Source organism: Coturnix japonica, chromosome 20 (genome assembly GCF_054131305.1).
Source record: "Coturnix japonica strain WE chromosome 20, WE-NBRP24, whole genome shotgun sequence".
NCBI lineage: Eukaryota > Metazoa > Chordata > Aves > Galliformes > Phasianidae > Coturnix > Coturnix japonica.
In genome coordinates this window covers 1,178,975-1,194,051 of record NC_140682.1, presented here as the reverse complement: position 1 = coordinate 1,194,051, position 15,077 = coordinate 1,178,975, and positions in this window count along the sequence as shown.

Here is a 15,077-nt window from a genome sequence, read left to right as displayed (position 1 = left end):
CTGTACATTCCGAGTTGAGACGTAGCCGCAGTAGATTCCGAGTTGAGTCGTTGCCGCTGTAGATTCCGGGTTGAGACGTAGCCGCTGTAGATTCCGAGTTGAGACGTAGCCGCAGTAGATTCCGAGTTGAGTCCTAGCCGCAGTAGATTCCGAGTTGAGACGTAGCCGCTGTAGATTCCGAGTTGAGTCGTTGCCGCTGTAGATTCCGAGTTGAGACGTAGCAGCAGTAGATTGCGAGTTGAGACGTAGCCGCAGTAGATTCCGAGTTGAGTCCTAGCCGCAGTAGATTCCGAGTTGAGACGTAGCCGCAGTACATTCCGAGTTGAGACGTTGCCGCAGTAGATTCCGAGTTGAGACATAGCCGCAGTAGTCTCCGAGTTGAGTCCTAGCCGCAGTAGATTCTGAGTTGAGACGTAGCCGCTGTACATTCCGAGTTGAGACGTAGCCGCAGTAGATTCCGAGTTGAGTCCTAGCCGCAGTAGATTCCGAGTTGAGACGTAGCCGCAGTAGATTCCGAGTTGAGACGTAGCCTCTGTACATTCCGAGTTGAGACGTAGCCGCAGTAGATTCCGAGTTGAGTCCTAGCCACAGTAGATTCCGAGTTGAGACGTATCCGCTGTAGATTCCGAGTTGAGTCGTTGCCGCTGAAGATTCCGGGTTGAGTCGTTGCCGCTGTAGATTCCGAGTTGAGACGTAGCCGCAGTAGATTCCGAGTTGAGACGTTGCCGCAGTAGATTCCGAGTTGAGACGTAGCCGCAGTAGATTCCGAGTTGAGACGTAGCAGCAGTAGATTCCGAGTTCAGTCGTTGCCGCAGTAGATTCTGAGTTGAGTTGTTACCGCAGTAGATTCCGAGTTGAGTCCTAGCCGCAGTAGATTCTGAGTTGAATCGTTGCCGCAGTAGATTCCGAGTTGAGACGTAGCCGCAGGAGATTCCGAGACGCAGCCGCAGTAGATTCCACGTTGAGACGTAGCCGCAGTAGATTCCGAGTTGAGACGTAGCCGCTGTAGATTCCGAGTTGAGACGTAGCCGCAGTAGATTCCGAGTTGAGTCCTAGCCGCAGTAGATTCCGAGTTGAGACGTAGCTGCAGTAGATTCCGAGTTGAGATGTAGCCGCAGTAGATTCCGAGTTGAGACGTAGCCGCAGTAGATTCCGAGTTGAGTCCTAGCCGCAGTAGATTCCGAGTTGAGACGTAGCCGCAGTACATTCCGAGTTGAGACGTAGCCGCAGTAGATTCCGAGTTGAGACGTAGCCGCAGTAGATTCCGAGTTGAGTCCTAGCCGCAGTAGATTCCGAGTTGAGACGTAGCCGCTGTACATTCCGAGTTGAGACGTAGCTGCAGTAGATTCCGAGTTGAGTCCTAGCCGCAGTAGATTCCGAGTTGAGACGTAGCCGCAGTAGATTCCGAGTTGAGACGTAGCCGCAGTAGATTCCGAGTTGAGTCGTTGCCGCAGTAGATTCCGAGTTCAGTCGTTGCCGCTGTAGATTCTGAGTTGAGACGTAGCCGCAGTAGATTCCGAGTTGAGACGTAGCCGCAGTAGATTCCGAGTTGAGACGTAGCAGCAGTAGATTCCGAGTTGAGACGTAGCCGCAGTAGATTCCGAGTTGAGACGTAGCAGCAGTAGATTCCGAGTTGAGTCGTTGCCGCAGTAGATTCTGAGTTGAGTCGTTGCCGCAGTAGATTCCGAGTTGAGTCCTAGCCGCAGTAGATTGTGATTTGAGTCGTTGCCGCAGTAGATTCCGAGTTGAGTCGTTGCCGCAGTAGATTCCGAGTTGAGACGTAGCCGCAGTAGATTCCGAGTTAAGACGTAGCCGCAGTAGATTCCGAGTTGAGACGTAGCCGCAGTAGATTCCGAGTTGAGACATAGCCGCTGTAGATTCCGAGTTGAAACGTAGCCGCAGTAGATTCCGAGTTGAGTCCTAGCCGCAGTAGATTCCGAGTTGAGATGTAGCCGCAGTAGATTCCGAGTTGAGACGTAGCCGCAGTAGATTCCGAGTTGAGTCCTAGCCGCAGTAGATTCCGAGTTGAGACGTAGCCGCTGTAGATTCCGAGTTGAGACGTAGCCGCAGTAGATTCCGAGTTGAGACGTAGCCGCTGTAGATTCCGAGTTGAGTCGTTGCCGCTGTAGATTCCGAGTTGAGACGTAGCAGCAGTAGATTGCGAGTTGAGACGTAGCCGCAGTAGATTCCGAGTTGAGTCCTAGCCGCAGTAGATTCCGAGTTGAGACGTAGCCGCAGTACATTCCGAGTTGAGACGTTGCCGCAGTAGATTCCGAGTTGAGACATAGCCGCAGTAGTCTCCGAGTTGAGTCCTAGCCGCAGTAGATTCTGAGTTGAGACGTAGCCGCTGTACATTCCGAGTTGAGACGTAGCCGCAGTAGATTCCGAGTTGAGTCCTAGCCGCAGTAGATTCCGAGTTGAGATGTAGCCGCAGTAGATTCCGAGTTGAGACGTAGCCGCAGTAGATTCCGAGTTGAGTCCTAGCCGCAGTAGATTCCGAGTTGAGACGTAGCCGCTGTAGATTCCGAGTTGAGACGTAGCCGCAGTAGATTCCGAGTTGAGACGTAGCCGCTGTAGATTCCGAGTTGAGTCGTTGCCGCTGTAGATTCCGAGTTGAGACGTAGCAGCAGTAGATTGCGAGTTGAGACGTAGCCGCAGTAGATTCCGAGTTGAGTCCTAGCCGCAGTAGATTCCGAGTTGAGACGTAGCCGCAGTACATTCCGAGTTGAGACGTTGCCGCAGTAGATTCCGAGTTGAGACATAGCCGCAGTAGTCTCCGAGTTGAGTCCTAGCCGCAGTAGATTCTGAGTTGAGACGTAGCCGCTGTACATTCCGAGTTGAGACGTAGCCGCAGTAGATTCCGAGTTGAGTCCTAGCCGCAGTAGATTCCGAGTTGAGACGTAGCCGCAGTAGATTCCGAGTTGAGACGTAGCCGCAGTAGATTCCGAGTTGAGACGTAGCCTCTGTACATTCCGAGTTGAGACGTAGCCGCAGTAGATTCCGAGTTGAGTCCTAGCCACAGTAGATTCCGAGTTGAGACGTATCCGCTGTAGATTCCGAGTTGAGTCGTTGCCGCTGAAGATTCCGGGTTGAGTCGTTGCCGCTGTAGATTCCGAGTTGAGACGTAGCCGCAGTAGATTCCGAGTTGAGACGTAGCAGCAGTAGATTCCGAGTTGAGACGTAGCCGCAGTAGATTCCGAGTTGAGACGTAGCAGCAGTAGATTCCGAGTTGAGTCGTTGCCGCAGTAGATTCTGAGTTGAGTCGTTGCCGCAGTAGATTCCGAGTTGAGTCCTAGCCGCAGTAGATTGTGATTTGAGTCGTTGCCGCAGTAGATTCCGAGTTGAGACGTAGCCGCAGGAGATTCCGAGACGTAGCCGCAGTATATTCCGCGTTGAGACGTAGCCGCAGTAGATTCCGAGTTGAGTCGTTGCCGCAGTAGATTCCGAGTTGAGACGTAGCCGCAGTAGATTCCGAGTTAAGACGTAGCCGCAGTAGATTCCGAGTTGAGACGTAGCCGCAGTAGATTCCGAGTTGAGACATAGCCGCTGTAGATTCCGAGTTGAAACGTAGCCGCAGTAGATTCCGAGTTGAGTCCTAGCCGCAGTAGATTCCGAGTTGAGATGTAGCCGCAGTAGATTCCGAGTTGAGACGTAGCCGCAGTAGATTCCGAGTTGAGTCCTAGCCGCAGTAGATTCCGAGTTGAGACGTAGCCGCTGTAGATTCCGAGTTGAGACGTAGCCGCAGTAGATTCCGAGTTGAGACGTAGCCGCTGTAGATTCCGAGTTGAGTCGTTGCCGCTGTAGATTCCGAGTTGAGACGTAGCAGCAGTAGATTGCGAGTTGAGACGTAGCCGCAGTAGATTCCGAGTTGAGTCCTAGCCGCAGTAGATTCCGAGTTGAGACGTAGCCGCAGTACATTCCGAGTTGAGACGTTGCCGCAGTAGATTCCGAGTTGAGACATAGCCGCAGTAGTCTCCGAGTTGAGTCCTAGCCGCAGTAGATTCTGAGTTGAGACGTAGCCGCTGTACATTCCGAGTTGAGACGTAGCCGCAGTAGATTCCGAGTTGAGTCCTAGCCGCAGTAGATTCCGAGTTGAGATGTAGCCGCAGTAGATTCCGAGTTGAGACGTAGCCGCAGTAGATTCCGAGTTGAGTCCTAGCCGCAGTAGATTCCGAGTTGAGACGTAGCCGCTGTAGATTCCGAGTTGAGACGTAGCCGCAGTAGATTCCGAGTTGAGACGTAGCCGCTGTAGATTCCGAGTTGAGTCGTTGCCGCTGTAGATTCCGAGTTGAGACGTAGCAGCAGTAGATTGCGAGTTGAGACGTAGCCGCAGTAGATTCCGAGTTGAGTCCTAGCCGCAGTAGATTCCGAGTTGAGACGTAGCCGCAGTACATTCCGAGTTGAGACGTTGCCGCAGTAGATTCCGAGTTGAGACATAGCCGCAGTAGTCTCCGAGTTGAGTCCTAGCCGCAGTAGATTCTGAGTTGAGACGTAGCCGCTGTACATTCCGAGTTGAGACGTAGCCGCAGTAGATTCCGAGTTGAGTCCTAGCCGCAGTAGATTCCGAGTTGAGACGTAGCCGCAGTAGATTCCGAGTTGAGACGTAGCCTCTGTACATTCCGAGTTGAGACGTAGCCGCAGTAGATTCCGAGTTGAGTCCTAGCCACAGTAGATTCCGAGTTGAGACGTATCCGCTGTAGATTCCGAGTTGAGTCGTTGCCGCTGAAGATTCCGGGTTGAGTCGTTGCCGCTGTAGATTCCGAGTTGAGACGTAGCCGCAGTAGATTCCGAGTTGAGACGTTGCCGCAGTAGATTCCGAGTTGAGACGTAGCCGCAGTAGATTCCGAGTTGAGACGTAGCAGCAGTAGATTCCGAGTTCAGTCGTTGCCGCAGTAGATTCTGAGTTGAGTTGTTGCCGCAGTAGATTCCGAGTTGAGTCCTAGCCGCAGTAGATTCTGAGTTGAATCGTTGCCACAGTAGATTCCGAGTTGAGACGTAGCCGCAGGAGATTCCGAGACGCAGCCGCAGTAGATTCCACGTTGAGACGTAGCCGCAGTAGATTCCGAGTTGAGACGTAGCCGCTGTAGATTCCGAGTTGAGACGTAGCCGCAGTAGATTCCGAGTTGAGTCCTAGCCGCAGTAGATTCCGAGTTGAGACGTAGCTGCAGTAGATTCCGAGTTGAGATGTAGCCGCAGTAGATTCCGAGTTGAGACGTAGCCGCAGTAGATTCCGAGTTGAGTCCTAGCCGCAGTAGATTCCGAGTTGAGACGTAGCCGCAGTACATTCCGATTTGAGACGTAGCCGCAGTAGATTCCGAGTTGAGACGTAGCCGCAGTAGATTCCGAGTTGAGTCCTAGCCGCAGTAGATTCCGAGTTGAGACGTAGCCGCTGTACATTCCGAGTTGAGACGTAGCTGCAGTAGATTCCGAGTTGAGTCCTAGCCGCAGTAGATTCCGAGTTGAGACGTAGCCGCAGTAGATTCCGAGTTGAGACGTAGCCGCAGTAGATTCCGAGTTGAGTCCTAGCCGCAGTAGATTCCGAGTTGAGACGTAGCCTCTGTACATTCTGAGTTGAGACGTAGCCGCAGTAGATTCCGAGTTGAGTCGTTGCCGCAGTAGATTCCGAGTTCAGTCGTTGCCGCTGTAGATTCTGAGTTGAGACGTAGCCGCAGTAGATTCCGAGTTGAGACGTAGCCGCAGTAGATTCCGAGTTGAGACGTAGCAGCAGTAGATTCCGAGTTGAGTCCTAGCCGCAGTAGATTCCGAGTTGAGACGTAGCTGCAGTAGATTCCGAGTTGAGTCCTAGCCGCAGTAGATTCCGAGTTGAGACGTAGCCGCAGTAGATTCCGAGTTGAGTCGTTGCCGCAGTAGATTCCGAGTTGAGTCGTTGCCGCAGTAGATTCCGAGTTGAGACGTAGCCGCAGTAGATTCCGAGTTGAGACGTAGCCGCAGTAAATTCCGAGTTGAGACGTAGCCGCAGTAGATTCCGAGTTGAGTCCTAGCCGCAGTAGATTCCGAGTTGAGACGTAGCCGCAGTAGATTCCGAGTTTAGACGTAGCCGCAGTAGATTCCGAGTTGAGTCGTTGCCGCTGTAGATTCTGAGTTGAGACGTAGCAGCAGTAGATTCCGAGTTGAGACGTAGCCGCAGTAGATTCCGAGTTGAGACGTAGCTGCAGTAGATTCCGAGTTGAGTCCTAGCCGCAGTAGATTCTGAGTTGCGAAGTAGCCGCAGTAGATTCCGAGTTGAGACGTAGCAGCAGTAGATTCTGAGTTGAGACGTAGCCGCAGTAGATTCCGAGTTGAGTCGTTGCCGCAGTAGATTCCGAGTTGAGACGTAGCCGCAGTAGATTCCGAGTTGAGTCCTAGACGCAGTAGATTCCGAGTTGAGATGTAGCCGCAGTAGATTCTGAGTTGAGACGTAACAGCAGTAGATTCCGAGTTGAGACGTAGCAGCAGTAGATTCCGAGTTGAGACGTAGCCGCAGTAGATTCCGAGTTGAGTCCTAGCCGCAGTAGATTCCGAGTTGAGACGTAGCCGCAGTAGATTCCGAGTTGAGTCGTTGCCGCAGTAGATTCCGAGTTGAGTCGTTGCCGCAGTAGATTCCGAGTTGAGACGTAGCCGCAGTAGATTCCTAGTTGAGACGTAGCCGCAGTAAATTCCGAGTTGAGACGTAGCAGCAGTAGATTCCGAGTTGAGTCCTAGCCGCAGTAGATTCCGAGTTGAGACGTAGCCGCAGTAGATTCCGAGTTTAGACGTAGCCGAAGTAGATTCCGAGTTGAGTCGTTGCCGCTGTAGATTCTGAGTTGAGACGTAGCAGCAGTAGATTCCGAGTTGAGACGTAGCCGCAGTAGATTCCGAGTTGAGACGTAGCTGCAGTAGATTCTGAGTTGAGTCCTAGCCGCAGTAGATTCCGAGTTGCGAAGTAGCCGCAGTAGATTCCGAGTTGAGACGTAGCAGCAGTAGATTCCGAGTTGAGACGTAGCCGCAGTAGATTCCGAGTTGAGTCGTTGCCGCTGTAGATTCCGAGTTGAGACGTAGCAGCAGTAGATTCCGAGTTGAGACGTAGCCGCAGTAGATTCCGAGTTGAGACGTAGCCGCAGTAGATTCCGAGTTAAGACGTAGCCACAGTAGATTCCGAGTTGAGACGTAGTCGCAGTAGATTCCGAGTTGAGTCCTAGCCGCAGTAGATTCCGAGTTGAGACGTAGCCGCAGTAGATTCCGAGTTTAGACGTAGCCGCAGTAGATTCCGAGTTGAGTCGTTGCCGCTGTAGATTCCGAGTTAAGACGTAGCAGCAGTAGATTCCGAGTTGAGACGTAGCCGCAGTAGATTCCGAGTTAAGACGTAGCCACAGTAGATTCCGAGTTGAGACGTAGCCGCAGTAGATTCCGAGTTGAGTCCTAGCCGCAGTAGATTCCGAGTTGAGACGTAGCCGCAGTAGATTCCGAGTTGAGTCGTTGCCGCTGTAGATTCCGAGTTGCGAAGTAGCCGCAGTAGATTCCGAGTTGAGACGTAGCAGCAGTATATTCCGAGTTGAGACGTAGCCGCAGTAGATTCCGAGTTGAGACGTAGCTGCAGTAGATTCCGAGTTGAGTCCTAGCCGCAGTAGATTCCGAGTTGCGAAGTAGCCGCAGTAGATTCCGAGTTGAGACGTAGCAGCAGTAGATTCCGAGTTGAGACGTAGCCGCAGTAGATTCCGAGTTGAGTCGTTGCCGCTGTAGATTCCGAGTTGAGACGTTGCCGCAGTAGATTCCGAGTTGAGTCCTAGACGCAGTAGATTCCGAGTTGAGATGTAGCCGCAGTAGATTCTGAGTTGAGACGTAACAGCAGTAGATTCCGAGTTGAGACGTAGCCGCAGTAGATTCCGAGTTGAGTCCTAGCCGCAGTAGATTCCGAGTTGAGACGTAGCCTCTGTACATTCCGAGTTGAGACGTAGCCGCAGTAGATTCCGAGTTGAGTCCTAGACGCAGTAGATTCCGAGTTGAGACGTATCCGCTGTAGAATCCGAGTTGAGTCGTTGCCGCTGTAGATTCCGGGTTGAGTCGTTGCCGCAGTAGATTCCGAGTTGAGACGTAGCCGCAGTAGATTCCGAGTTGAGACGTTGCCGCAGTAGATTCCGAGTTGAGACGTAGCCGCAGTAGATTCCGAGTTGAGACGTAGCCGCAGTAGATTCCGAGTTGAGTCGTTGCCGCAGTAGATTCTGAGTTGATTCGTTGATGCAGTAGATTCCGAGTTGAGTCCTAGCCGCAGTAGATTGTGATTTGAGTCGTTGCCGCAGTAGATTCCGAGTTGAGACGTAGCCGCAGGAGATTCCGAGACGTAGCCGCAGTAGATTCCGCGTTGAGACGTAGCCGCAGTAGATTCCGAGTTCAGTCGTTGCCGCAGTAGATTCCGAGTTGAGACGTAGCCGCAGTAGATTCCGAGTTAAGACGTAGCCGCAGTAGATTCCGAGTTGAGACGTAGCCGCAGTAGATTCCGAGTTGAGACGTAGCCGCAGTAGATTCCGAGTTGAGTCCTAGCCGCAGTAGATTCCGAGTTGAGACGTAGCCGCTGTAGATTCCGAGTTGAGACGTAGCCGCAGTAGATTCCGAGTTGAGTCCTAGCCGCAGTAGATTCCGAGTTAAGACGTAGCAGCAGTAGATTCCGAGTTGAGACGTAGCCGCAGTAGATTCCGAGTTGAGACGTAGCCGCAGTAGATTCCGAGTTAAGACGTAGCCACAGTAGATTCCGAGTTGAGACGTAGCCGCAGTAGATTCCGAGTTGAGTCCTAGCCGCAGTAGATTCCGAGTTGAGACGTAGCCGCAGTAGATTCCGAGTTTAGACGTAGCCGCAGTAGATTCCGAGTTGAGTCGTTGCCGCTGTAGATTCTGAGTTGAGACGTAGCAGCAGTATATTCCGAGTTGAGACGTAGCCGCAGTAGATTCCGAGTTGAGACGTAGCTGCAGTAGATTCCGAGTTGAGTCCTAGCCGCAGTAGATTCCGAGTTGCGAAGTAGCCGCAGTAGATTCCGAGTTGAGACGTAGCAGCAGTAGATTCCGAGTTGAGACGTAGCCGCAGTAGATTCCGAGTTGAGTCGTTGCCGCTGTAGATTCCGAGTTGAGACGTAGCCGCAGTAGATTCCGAGTTGAGTCCTAGACGCAGTAGATTCCGAGTTGAGATGTAGCCGCAGTAGATTCTGAGTTGAGACGTAACAGCAGTAGATTCCGAGTTGAGACGTAGCCGCAGTAGATTCCGAGTTGAGTCCTAGCCGCAGTAGATTCCGAGTTGAGACGTAGCCTCTGTACATTCCGAGTTGAGACGTAGCCGCAGTAGATTCCGAGTTGAGTCCTAGCCGCAGTAGATTCCGAGTTGAGACGTATCCGCTGTAGATTCCAAGTTGAGTCGTTGCCGCTGTAGATTCCGGGTTGAGTCGTTGCCGCAGTAGATTCCGAGTTGAGACGTAGCCGCAGTAGATTCCGAGTTGAGACGTTGCCGCAGTAGATTCCGAGTTGAGACGTAGCCGCAGTAGATTCCGAGTTGAGACGTAGCAGCAGTAGATTCCGAGTTGAGTCGTTGCCGCAGTAGATTCTGAGTTGAGTCGTTGCCGCAGTAGATTCCGAGTTGAGTCCTAGCCGCAGTAGATTGTGATTTGAGTCGTTGCCGCAGTAGATTCCGAGTTGAGACGTAGCCGCAGGAGATTCCGAGACGTAGCCGCAGTAGATTCCGCGTTGAGACGTAGCCGCAGTAGATTCCGAGTTGAGTCGTTGCCGCAGTAGATTCCGAGTTGAGACGTAGCCGCAGTAGATTCCGAGTTAAGACGTAGCCGCAGTAGATTCCGAGTTGAGACGTAGCCGCAGTAGATTCCGAGTTGAGACGTAGCCGCAGTAGATTCCGAGTTGAAACGTAGCCGCAGTAGATTCCGAGTTGAGTCCTAGCCGCAGTAGATTCCGAGTTGAGACATAGCCGCAGTAGATTCCGAGTTGAGATGTAGCCGCAGTAGATTCCGAGTTGAGACGTAGCCGCAGTAGATTCCGAGTTGAGTCCTAGCCGCAGTAGATTCCGAGTTGAGACGTAGCCGCTGTAGATTCCGAGTTGAGACGTAGCCGCAGTAGATTCCGAGTTGAGTCCTAGCCGCAGTAGATTCCGAGTTGAGACATAGCCGCTGTAGATTCCGAGTTGAGTCGTTGCCGCTGTAGATTCCGAGTTGAGACGTAGCAGCAGTAGATTGCGAGTTGAGACGTAGCCGCAGTAGATTCCGAGTTGAGTCCTAGCCGCAGTAGATTCCGAGTTGAGACGTAGCCGCAGTACATTCCGAGTTGAGACGTTGCCGCAGTAGATTCCGAGTTGAGACATAGCCGCAGTAGTCTCCGAGTTGAGTCCTAGCCGCAGTAGATTCCGAGTTGAGACGTAGCCGCTGTACATTCCGAGTTGAGACGTAGCCGCAGTAGATTCCGAGTTGAGTCCTAGCCGCAGTAGATTCCGAGTTGAGACGTAGCCGCAGTAGATTCCGAGTTGAGACGTAGCCGCAGTAGATTCCAAGTTGAGTCCTAGCCGCAGTAGATTCCGAGTTGAGTCCTAGCCGCAGTAGATTCCGAGTTGAGACGTAGCCGCAGTAGATTCCGAGTTGAGTCCTAGCCGCAGTAGATTCCGAGTTGAGACGTATCCGCTGTAGATTCCGAGTTGAGTCGTTGCCGCTGTAGATTCCGGGTTGAGTCGTTGCCGCAGTAGATTCCGAGTTGAGACGTAGCCGCAGTAGATTCCGAGTTGAGACGTAGCAGCAGTAGATTCCGAGTTGAGACGTAGCCGCAGTAGATTCCGAGTTGAGACGTAGCAGCAGTAGATTCCGAGTTCAGTCTTTGCCGCAGTAGATTCTGAGTTGAGTTGTTGCCGCAGTAGATTCCGAGTTGAGTCCTAGCCGCAGTAGATTCCGAGTTGAGACGTAGCCGCAGTAGATTCCGAGTTTAGACGTAGCCGAAGTAGATTCCGAGTTGAGTCGTTGCCGCTGTAGATTCTGAGTTGAGACGTAGCAGTAGTAGATTCCGAGTTGAGACGTAGCCGCAGTAGATTCCGAGTTGAGACGTATCCGCTGTAGATTCCGAGTTGAGTCGTTGCCGCTGTAGATTCCGGGTTGAGTCGTTGCCGCAGTAGATTCCGAGTTGAGACGTAGCCGCAGTAGATTCCGAGTTGAGACGTAGCAGCAGTAGATTCCGAGTTGAGACGTAGCCGCAGTAGATTCCGAGTTGAGACGTAGCAGCAGTAGATTCCGAGTTCAGTCTTTGCCGCAGTAGATTCTGAGTTGAGTTGTTGCCGCAGTAGATTCCGAGTTGAGTCCTAGCCGCAGTAGATTCCGAGTTGAGACGTAGCCGCAGTAGATTCCGAGTTTAGACGTAGCCGAAGTAGATTCCGAGTTGAGACGTAGCTGCAGTAGATTCCGAGTTGAGATGTAGCCGCAGTAGATTCCGAGTTGAGACGTAGCCGCAGTAGATTCCGAGTTGAGACGTAGCCGCAGTAGATTCCGAGTTGAGACGTAGCCGCTGTAGATTCCGAGTTGAGACGTAGCCGCAGTAGATTCCGAGTTGAGACGTAGCCGCTGTAGATTCCGAGTTGAGACGTAGCCGCAGTAGATTCCGAGTTGAGACGTAGCTGCAGTAGATTCTGAGTTGAGTCCTAGCCGCAGTAGATTCCGAGTTGCGAAGTAGCCGCAGTAGATTCCGAGTTGAGACGTAGCAGCAGTAGATTCCGAGTTGAGTCGTTGCCGCTGTAGATTCCGAGTTGAGACGTAGCCGCAGTAGATTCCGAGTTGAGTCCTAGCCGCAGTAGATTCCGAGTTGAGACGTAGCCGCTGTAGATTCCGAGTTGAGTCGTTGCCGCTGTAGATTCCGAGTTGAGACGTAGCAGCAGTAGATTGCGAGTTGAGACGTAGCCGCAGTAGATTCCGAGTTGAGACGTAGCTGCAGTAGATTCCGAGTTGAGATGTAGCCGCAGTAGATTCCGAGTTGAGACGTAGCCGCAGTAGATTCCGAGTTGAGACGTAGCCGCAGTAGATTCCGAGTTGAGACGTAGCCGCTGTAGATTCCGAGTTGAGACGTAGCCGCAGTAGATTCCGAGTTGAGACGTAGCCGCTGTAGATTCCGAGTTGAGACGTAGCCGCAGTAGATTCCGAGTTAAGACGTAGCCGCTATAGATACCGAGTTGAGACGTAGCCGCAGTAGATTCCGAGTTGAGACGTAGCCGCAGTAGATTCCGAGTTGAGACGTAGCTGCAGTAGATTCCGAGTTGAGTCCTAGCCGCAGTAGATTCCGAGTTGAGACGTAGCCGCAGTAGATTACGAGTTGAGACGTAGCCGCTGTAGATTCCGAGTTGAGACGTAGCCGCAGTAGATTCCGAGTTGAGTCCTAGCTGCAGTAGATTCCGAGTTGAGACGTAGCCGCTGTAGATTCCGAGTTGAGTCGTTGCCGCTGTAGATTCCGAGTTGAGACGTAGCCGCAGTAGATTCCGAGTTGAGACGTAGCCGCAGTAGATTCCGAGTTGAGACGTAGCTGCAGTAGATTCCGAGTTGAGATGTAGCCGCAGTAGATTCCGAGTTGAGACGTAGCCGCAGTAGATTCCGAGTTGAGTCCTAGCCGCAGTAGATTCCAAGTTGAGACGTAGCCGCAGTACATTCAGAGTTGAGACGTAGCGGCAGTAGATTCCGAGTTGAGACGTAGCCGCAGTAGATTCCGAGTTGAGTCCTAGCCGCAGTAGATTCCGAGTTGAGACGTAGCCGCTGTACATTCCGAGTTGAGTCGTAGCCGCAGTAGATTCCGAGTTGAGACGTAGCTGCAGTAGATTCCGAGTTGAGACGTAGCCGCAGTAGATTCCGAGTTGAGACGTTCCCGCAGTAGATTCCGAGTTGAGACGTAGCAGCAGTAGATTCCGAGTTGAGTCGTTGCCGCAGTAGATTCTGAGTTGAGTCGTTGCCGCAGTAGATTCCGAGTTGAGTCCTAGCCGCAGTAGATTGTGATTTGAGTCGTTGCCGCAGTAGATTCCGAGTTGAGACGTAGCCGCAGGAGATTCCGAGACGTAGCCGCAGTAGATTCCGCGTTGAGACGTAGCCGCAGTAGATTCCGAGTTAAGACGTAGCCGCAGTAGATTCCGAGTTGAGACGTAGCTGCAGTAGATTCCGAGTTGAGACGTAGCCGCAGTAGATTCCGAGTTGAAACGTAGCCGCAGTAGATTCCTAGTTGAGTCCTAGCCGCAGTAGATTCCGAGTTGAGACGTAGCCGCAGTAGATTCCAAGTTGAGACGTAGCCGCAGTAGATTCCGAGTTGAGACGTAGCCGCAGTAGATTCCGAGTTGAGTCCTAGCCGCAGTACATTCCGAGTTGAGACGTTGCCGCAGTAGATTCCGAGTTGAGACATAGCCGCAGTAGTCTCCGAGTTGAGTCCTAGCCGCAGTAGATTCCGAGTTGAGACGTAGCCGCTGTACATTCCGAGTTGAGACGTAGCCGCAGTAGATTCCGAGTTGAGTCCTAGCCGCAGTAGATTCCGAGTTGAGACGTAGCCGCAGTAGATTCCGAGTTGAGACGTAGCCGCAGTAGATTCCAAGTTGAGTCCTAGCCGCAGTAGATTCCGAGTTGAGACGTAGCCTCCGTACATTCCGAGTTGAGACGTAGCCACAGTAGATTCCGAGTTGAGTCCTAGCCGCAGTAGATTCCGAGTTGAGACGTATCCGCTGTAGATTCCGAGTTGAGTCGTTGCCGCTGTAGATTCCGGGCTGAGTCGTTGCCGCAGTAGATTCCGAGTTGAGACGTAGCCGCAGTAGATTCCGAGTTGAGACGTTGCCGCAGTAGATTCCGAGTTGAGACGTAGCCGCAGTAGATTCCGAGTTGAGACGTAGCAGCAGTAGATTCCGAGTTCAGTCGTTGCCGCAGTAGATTCTGAGTTGAGTTGTTGCCGCAGTAGATTCCGAGTTGAGTCCTAGCCGCAGTAGATTCTGAGTTGAATCGTTGCCGCAGTAGATTCCGAGTTGAGACGTAGCCGCAGGAGATTCCGAGACGCAGCCGCAGTAGATTCCACGTTGAGACGTAGCCGCAGTAGATTCCGAGTTGAGACGTAGCCGCTGTAGATTCCGAGTTGAGACGTAGCCGCAGTACATTCCGAGTTGAGACGTAGCCGCAGTAGATTCCGAGTTGAGACGTAGCCGCAGTAGATTCCGAGTTGAGTCCTAGCCGCAGTAGATTCCGAGTTGAGACGTAGCCGCTGTACATTCCGAGTTGAGACGTAGCCGCAGTAGATTCCGAGTTGAGTCCTAGCCGCAGTAGATTCCGAGTTGAGACGTAGCCGCAATAGATTCCGAGTTGAGTCCTAGCCGCAGTAGATTCCGAGTTGAGACGTAGCCTCTGTACATTCCGAGTTGAGACGTAGCCGCAGTAGATTCCGAGTTGAGTCGTTGCCGCAGTAGATTCCGAGTTGAGTCGTTGCCGCTGTAGATTCTGAGTTGAGACGTAGCCGCAGTAGATTCCGAGTTGAGACGTAGCCGCAGTAGATTCCGAGTTGAGACGTAGCAGCAGTAGATTCCGAGTTGAGTCCTAGCCGCAGTAGATTCCGAGTTGAGACGTAGCCGCTGTACATTCCGAGTTGAGACGTAGCCGCAGTAGATTCCGAGTTGAGTCGTTGCCGCAGTAGATTCCGAGTTGAGTCGTTGCCGCTGTAGATTCTGAGTTGAGACGTAGCTGCAGTAGATTCCGAGTTGAGTCCTAGCCGCAGTAGATTCCGAGTTGAGACGTAGCCGCAGTAGATTCCGAGTTGAGTCCTAGCCGCAGTAGATTCCGAGTTGAGACGTAGCCGCAGTAGATTATGAGTTTAGACGTAGCCGAAGTAGATTCCGAGTTGAGTCGTTGCCGCTGTAGATTCTGAGTTGAGACGTAGCAGTAGTAGATTCCGAGTTGAGACGTAGCCGCAGTAGATTCCGAGTTGAGACGTAGCTGCAGTAGATTCTGAGTTGAGTCCTAGCCGCAGTAGATTCCGAGTTGCGAAGTAGCCGCAGTAGATTCCGAGTTGAGACGTAGCAGCAGTAGATTCCGAGTTGAGACGTAGCAGAAGTAGATTCCGAGTTGAGT